The sequence below is a fragment of the Palaemon carinicauda genome, chromosome 12 (assembly GCF_036898095.1).
Source record: "Palaemon carinicauda isolate YSFRI2023 chromosome 12, ASM3689809v2, whole genome shotgun sequence".
In the NCBI taxonomy this organism is placed as follows: Eukaryota; Metazoa; Arthropoda; class Malacostraca; order Decapoda; family Palaemonidae; genus Palaemon; species Palaemon carinicauda.
This window is the reverse complement of record NC_090736.1, coordinates 40,595,131-40,602,630: the sequence shown is the minus strand read 5'-3', so window position 1 is coordinate 40,602,630 and position 7,500 is coordinate 40,595,131.

Genomic DNA, 7,500 nt, shown 5'->3' with positions numbered 1-7,500 from the left:
ACAATAAATAAACCAACAGTGCAACGAATTTTATTTTGTAGTATTATAAAAATAAGTATTATATACTGTTGAAAAACCTAATTCTAATCAGAAGTTCTCTGTAAAAAAATGTACTGTTCTCAACCTTATTTCAGTAAAATACAGCCGGCCGTAATTTGTACCCTACTTTGTTAGTATCTTTTACGTGTTGGTGACGGTAATATTAATTCCTTACGTCAATATATCCGTTTTAAAACGGAGAATGCCTGGCAACATTTATTCAAGGATTTTTACTGTGTTTACGGCAAATTTTTAACAATGTAGGATGTAATTTCTTTATACAAAATCCCCTTCGCCTCTTCATATTTCGACTTCTTTTGTGTATATCTTTAGCACGCTTCTTCTATATGCATTGCACCTCATACCCTAGCCTTTAATCACTGCCATTTCTTTTACTTTACTAATGCTACTCCTTCTCAGATAAGACCCCTATCGTGTAGATATAATTTCGTAAAAAATATAGTAAGTATTATGGAACAGCTTCAGAAGCATGCTGGACCCGGGTCAAATATAAATAAATAATTTTCCTTTTCTAATAAAAACTTGGAAAAAATATATTAGTCGATATAGTGAATTTCAGATCACCTAAAATTGAGAAACTATGATTATGAATATGGAGAGAGAGAGAGAGAGAGAGAGGAGAGAGAGAGAGAGAGAGAGAGAGAGAGAGAGAGAGAGAGAGAGAGAGAGAGAGAGAGAGAGTTAGTTTTACTCTTCCAAAAATTTGCTTCACTGAATAAAACGGTTGAAAACCAGCAAGCATGTCATTAGGTATTCATTTGAAGAGCCATTGACGGCCATTTTTGTGCACTTCTCTCTCCAGCGTTAATTAACCTTTATATCCAATTAAATAAGAGAAAAATAATTTTAACTGGAAACTTAAACTTTACTGCACATTTGATGCAATTTCTTGCCTTACCACTAATTTCCTCGCCTTCCTTAGGTCCTTTAAAAGTTTTTTGCTTTTCAAAATGCTAAAATCAATATATTTTTGTTATATAGACTATCATACGCACACCGGAATAAAGGAGGAAAGTGAAAAAAAGACAAGTTTTACCCTCATACTGCATACTTGAATATATAACAAAAATGTGAGTCGTCTAAACGTTGGATTCAGTATTCTTAGACTATCTTTATCCAACGGAAAAAAATGATAAATTTTGGCTTGGTTATTATCATTATTATCATTAGCATTACTATTAGCCTAGCTACAATCCTAGATCGGAAAACAAAATGCTACCAGTACAGAGGCCCCAATAGGAAAGGAACCTTAGTGTAGTAAATAAACAGAGAGGTAAAAAATAAACTTTATAAAAGAAATATGAAAATTGAAACTACTCTAATATTGTTTTATTTTATGAACCAAAAAAATAGACTACCCTCTATATATTTTCCGAAGACAGCTGAAACCACCACTATATCAATATTCCTACTTAATTGTAAGACCTTCTATGACGATACAAATTTATCCTAAAAGACTACTTATATCAAGACAAAAATGTTGTTAAGAAAAAGGCCTTTCCAGATTAAAAGACTTACTTATATCAAATGACAGAAATGTTGTTAAGAAAAAGGCATTTTTTTATTAAAACTTACCTATATCAAAAGACAGAAGTTTTGTTAAGAAAAAGGCATTTTCAGATTAAAAGACTTACTCATATCAAGAGACAGAAATATTGTCAAAAAAGAGGCATTTTCAGCTTGAAAGACTTGCTTATATCAAAAGACAGATCCATTAAAATCGTTAAGAAAGAAGCATATTTAGCAATAATGATAATTGATATCTCAATTATATCTACAGAAGAATCCATGATTTTACATGAACAACATCCCATCTCTCTCATTCCCTAACTCGTTCATCGAGGCATAATACTGTTTATTTCACGGTCTTAATTCATAGTTTTTCTGAATGTCTTTTTCTTTTGTCTAATGTTTTCGACGAAATTCACTGGAAAAGAGACCCCTTACTAATAACATAAGTTGATTCGCCGTTATAGACAAAGTTCCAGTTATGATTTCTACATCCTTTTTATTTACATAGGAATTTTAGTTTATGAAAGGTGTATCTGGAATGCCAGGGCGTTCCATAACCCTGTGTTTTCCTCATAATAATAATAATAATAATAGTAATAATAATAATAATAATAATAATAATAATAATAATAATAATAATAATAATAATAATAATAATAATAATAATAATAATAATAATAATAATAATAAGTTAATACAAATTATTAATAAAAGTACTTAATAATAATAACAATTAATAATAATATTAATAATAATAATAATAATAATAATAATAATAATAATAATAATAATAATAATAATAATAATAATAATAGTTCCACGTGAGTTTTATTTATTAAATAAAAAGTAATATTTTGATTTACAATGCGTAAACTGCTTTTTAATATTTCAGACAGAAATATTTTATGGTCTGTTCTAGGAAATGAAAGACTATTGAGGCGGGATAATCCTTCCAGGAAAAAGTAATTTTATATACATAACCCTATTTTTTCTTTAATACCTATAGTGCCAAGCAAATAAATGCCATAAAGTTGAAAAAAAAAAAAAAAAATGAACAAGCCAGAGATCAGAATCTAAAAATACTTAACCTACTTCCATTTTTATTTAGCAAAGAAGAAAAGTTAATGAATAAACATTATCTACGTCATTAAAACCCACAGACGAAATATTTACCAAATTTACGACGCTCATGTTAAATAAAAAGATTGTTAGGAATTAAAAATCTCATATTATGTAAAATTTATTAGCGAAATTGAATGTTTGAATTTCCCGTGGAGCCCACTCTCCTAGTTAAGGTATCGCAGGTTTCCTTAACCGTAGTGAGTGTGTGAGAAGGAGAGATAAGAATATAATATGCTGGTTTAAGAATTGTGTTGAAGTTGAGTGACGCAAGGATTTCATAAAATCAGAAAAAGATGAAGTGTTTTTGAAGGAGTTTTAGTTACTTGATGTTCGATAGACTCCAGCTTCTTGAGGACTTTACTGATAGTGCTAATAATTATACAAATGTATTCTTTGCTAAAATGTATATTATTTTTTCCATTTTTGATGAACTTACAGGATTTTATTAGTAATTTATAAACATAGATCTACAAAGATTGAATGTTATTTTATACGTTTATAGACATTTCTAGTTTTTCGTTCATTTTCTATAATCTGAAACAGCAGATTTCCTTGGTAATTTCTAAAGGCACCTCCCCAAAATGAATATCAGACATACATATAACTGATTTCTCTTTAGTTCTTTGTTTACTTTCAACAACACGTTCCATGATGCTGTGAAATAGCGCTGACTGAAAGTCTCTTGACTTGCGGTAAACGATTCAAATTAAATGGAAACAAATAGCTTGGGATCTTTTTTGTGTCATTCTTTATACACTAAAATGAGTTATGAAAATAATCTGCTTTGTATTTTTACAAATCTGTGGGAATACTGTCACCCCTCTGCCAGATTGGCATCTTAATTTTGTATATAGCTCTAATTTTCATTTTTTGTGGAAATGTACAAGTCATTCATGTACCTGTTTTTAAGGTCCCTGGCTGTATCTTTAGTTATCCCGTTTTCTAAGTGCTTTTGTTTTCCCCGCATTTTTTAAGTTTTCTTCGGACCACCTATTTCATGCATAGTTAGTCTCACCTGGTCCTCTACTGTGATAGTGTCCTATTGGAGTAGCCGTCTTCTTATTTTTAAATTTTTGTAATGTATTTATGTTCTTCTATACAAATCTTGAGTGAACCTTCGTGAAACTGATAACATAACTTATATCTAAAATTTAGTATATCAAGGTTTATTGATTTTGGTATTTGTGCGGTGCAGGATTGTTTGAGTGTGTCCTGGTTTATGCGGTAAGAAAGGGATTAACGTTTCAATATTAAACATTAAAGTGTTAATTTTTGTCCTGTTTTGAAATTAAACCTTTCCTTACTTATTGTATGTGACCTATGGAAGAACTTTTTATTCTCTGAACCTTGGCCATAAAGCCGTCACATAAATTGGGGGCCTGTCCGGGAGCTATATCGTTTACTGTATTGAGGATTCATTCAGTTAGACAATTGTCGCCACAAATAGTGTTCAATATTTTTAGTTTCACTCACGATCTATTGTAAACATTCTGCATACCTGTTATTATGGTTAATGATATGTATGTGCATGCTGTGATACCATTTTTGTATTATTGTCCAAGACGGTTTGCTCTTTTTGGTAATGTTAACGCACTAGTATATTTCTCATTTTCGTCCTTACCGAGTCGACGACTCCTCGAGACTCACAAGAGCTACCCGGAAGCTCTTATCTATATTTTGTCCTTATTTAATTACAACTATGACTTGTGCAGTCATTTCCCCTGGGTTGGACGATACCAGGATCGCGTAGTTCAGACGATAGGTGAGGAATCGTTTAAACCTTTGTTTACTTTATTTTTTTCTCTGTGCCGACATTCAAAGTTTGTAAGTTGTCATTCAAGTTGTTTGGAATAAATTACGCTTTTCTAGGACCAACTGACTTTTTCCTTAGTTCATCTATATCAGCTTGAATCGGGAATGTAAAAATTGTTTTCACTCACTCATGTTCTTTATTACCTTTGCCTTCGAATCTCGACTGTCCCTTTTCCCTAAAAACCCTAAAATAATTTTATTTCTTGTAATGCTTGTTGTTTAATTTTGTCGTGAAACTATAAACTCGCTAATATGATAATTTTTTTTTTGTGGTTTGTAATGCATATACTTGAATGGCAGCAGGAATGTGTTAGTCTATTATAATTGTAAAACAGGAATTCAATTGTTTACTAAAGGAAGTTTTGTTTAACTTTAACCATGGGTCAATTTAATGTTCAGAAGTTTACAGCGAATCCCTCTGCTGAGTCAGCTAGTATCCCAAATGCTAAGAAACTAGAGCTTCTCGAGTTAGCTAGTCATTTGTCAATTGCAACTAGGAGTAGCATGCGGAATAATGAAATTCACAACCAGATTCTTGAGCATTATATGTGTGTGGGTAAAGTAGGCAGTGAAGATAGACAGCATATAACTCGTGAACCAGCTGTACTAGCCCACGAGCAGCAGTTAGAATATGAGCGCATTTCCCTTGAACGTGAGAAACTTACGGCACAGAAATTAGAATTTGAGAGATTAGCAAAAGCTCAAAAGGTTAGAATCAGACAGACAATTTGCATTGTTGGAGAAACAAACCGAAGAGAAATGGTTAGAGTCAGAGAGACAAATGTTAAAACCTAAATTAGAATTGAAGATGAAGAAAGCTAAACTTTAGTTAGCTTTAGAGAGAGAGAAAGAAAAAATGGACTTTCAAGCGTCATTGGCACTTAAGTTTGAGCCGGAAAAAGCAAAGCTTTCTAGAGAGAATAAGGAACATGAAATTTCGGTTTTGGAAGCTCAAGAGAAACCCTTTGATCTAGCAAAAAACATTAAGTTGGTTCCCATATTCACAGATTATGACTGAAGATTATTTTAAGACTTTTGAAGAGACTGCCTTGCATTTGGATTGGCCACACAATCAGTGGGTTTGGCTATTAAGGCCGAAATTAACTGGTAAAGCTGGGAAAGTTTGTAGACATCTCGAATATACTACAGATTACCAGAATGTTAAACTAGCAATCTTGGATGCTTTTTCAATCTCTGTCGAGTTCACAACTCAAACCTATGCAGAATTCGCTTTAGAGAAATCAAGGGAGTTTAGGAAATGGGTAAAATCTGCTACAGTAAGTACCTTTTCTGAATTAGAGAATTTTATTGTACTTGAAGAGTTTAAACGAAAGCTTCCTTTGAACACTATGATGTATTTAGAGGATAGGGAAGAAAAAGACTTGTTAAAGGCAGCTTCTCTAGCAGACACTTACTCTTTAATACATAAATTTGGCAACAGTAAGAGAACCGACCAGAATGTAAAACCTTTTCCAGCTAAAAACTCTGAAACTCTGACTGATATGGAAAAAGCGTCTAATGTTCATTGTAATTATTGTAAGAAAGATGGTCACACAATTAAAAACTGTCCAGATCCTAAATGTAAAACTTCCTTGCATTTTCGGAACCCATTCAATCCTTTTCTTAACTTTAAAGGTAAAACAGATGGTCAGATCAAGCCTGTCTCCCATATCCATTCTGAAAAGCCTGTAAATCCATTTGATGATTTTACTTTTGATGGAACCGTAGCTTTGAACTCTAATGGGGATAAGTATAAAGTCAGGATACTTCGTGACACAGGTGGTTCGCAAAGTTTACTTTTGAGAAATGCTCTCCCAAATATTGAAGCTAACGTAACTAATGGCCATGTTCTCGTGAAAGACCTTTCACAAATATCTAAAGTTCCCCTTGCTAATGTTCATCTTGATTGTCCTAAAAAAAAAGGGTAATGTGCTGGTAGGCATAAGAGATATTGAATTTCCAGTAAAAGGTGTAACTTTATTATTGGCTAATGACCTTGTCGGACGTTTGGTAGTTCCCAATGTCATTGTAATGGAAAAACCTGTAGGTGAAAACATTGAACTTGATCCTGATTGCTCTGTAAATCCTTCTTGTGTTGTCACTCGTAGCCAGAAATCTAGTTTGGATGAATCTACAGTCACTTCTGTAAATTTTGAAGCACGAAATGTTATAAGCAGAGATAACCTTATTAAAGCTCAGAAGCACGATAACACTTTAATTAAGCCTCATGACCAAGTGGTTTTTAGAAGTAAGATTAGCAAATCCCCATGTTTTTACTTTGAATCTGATTTGTTAATGAGGTTTTACCGTTCCCCTAAGAGATCTAGTGAAGACATCTGGAGCGAAAAGCGACAAATTGTGCTCCATTTTTCTGTTACGAATTCTGTAATGGAAATAGCCCATGATGCCTATGGAGGACATTTGGGAATTCATAAGACCTATTGTAAGATTTTGACTTGTATCTTTTGGCCTACTATGAAAAAGGATGTAGCAGAATTTGTTAGCACTTGTCATGTATGTTAGATATCAGGAAAACCTAACCAGGTAATACCCAAGGAACCTTTTAACCGATCTTAGTCCCTGATGAATCTTTTAGTAAGATAATTATAGATAACGTTGGTCCTTTACCAAAAACTAAGAAAGGTAATCAATACTTACTCGCTATATGTCTTACGACCCAATACCCTATTGCCATCCCTCTTTGTAACATTTATGCTAAGGACATTGATAATTCTTTACTGAAAGTTTTCACGAATTTTGGTATCCCAAAGGAAATACAAAGTGATCGAGGTTCAAATTTCAGCAGTGACCTTTTTGCCCAGGTACTCAAAGAACTAAATGTTAAACAAACTTTGTCTGCTGCCTATCACCCAGAGTCTCAGGGTACTCTCGAGCGTTGGCACCATATTTTCAAGAGTATGCTTAGGAAATTTTGTGTTGAAAGTCAACTTGAGTGGGATAAGGGCATTGATTTTCTTCTATTTGCTATCAGGG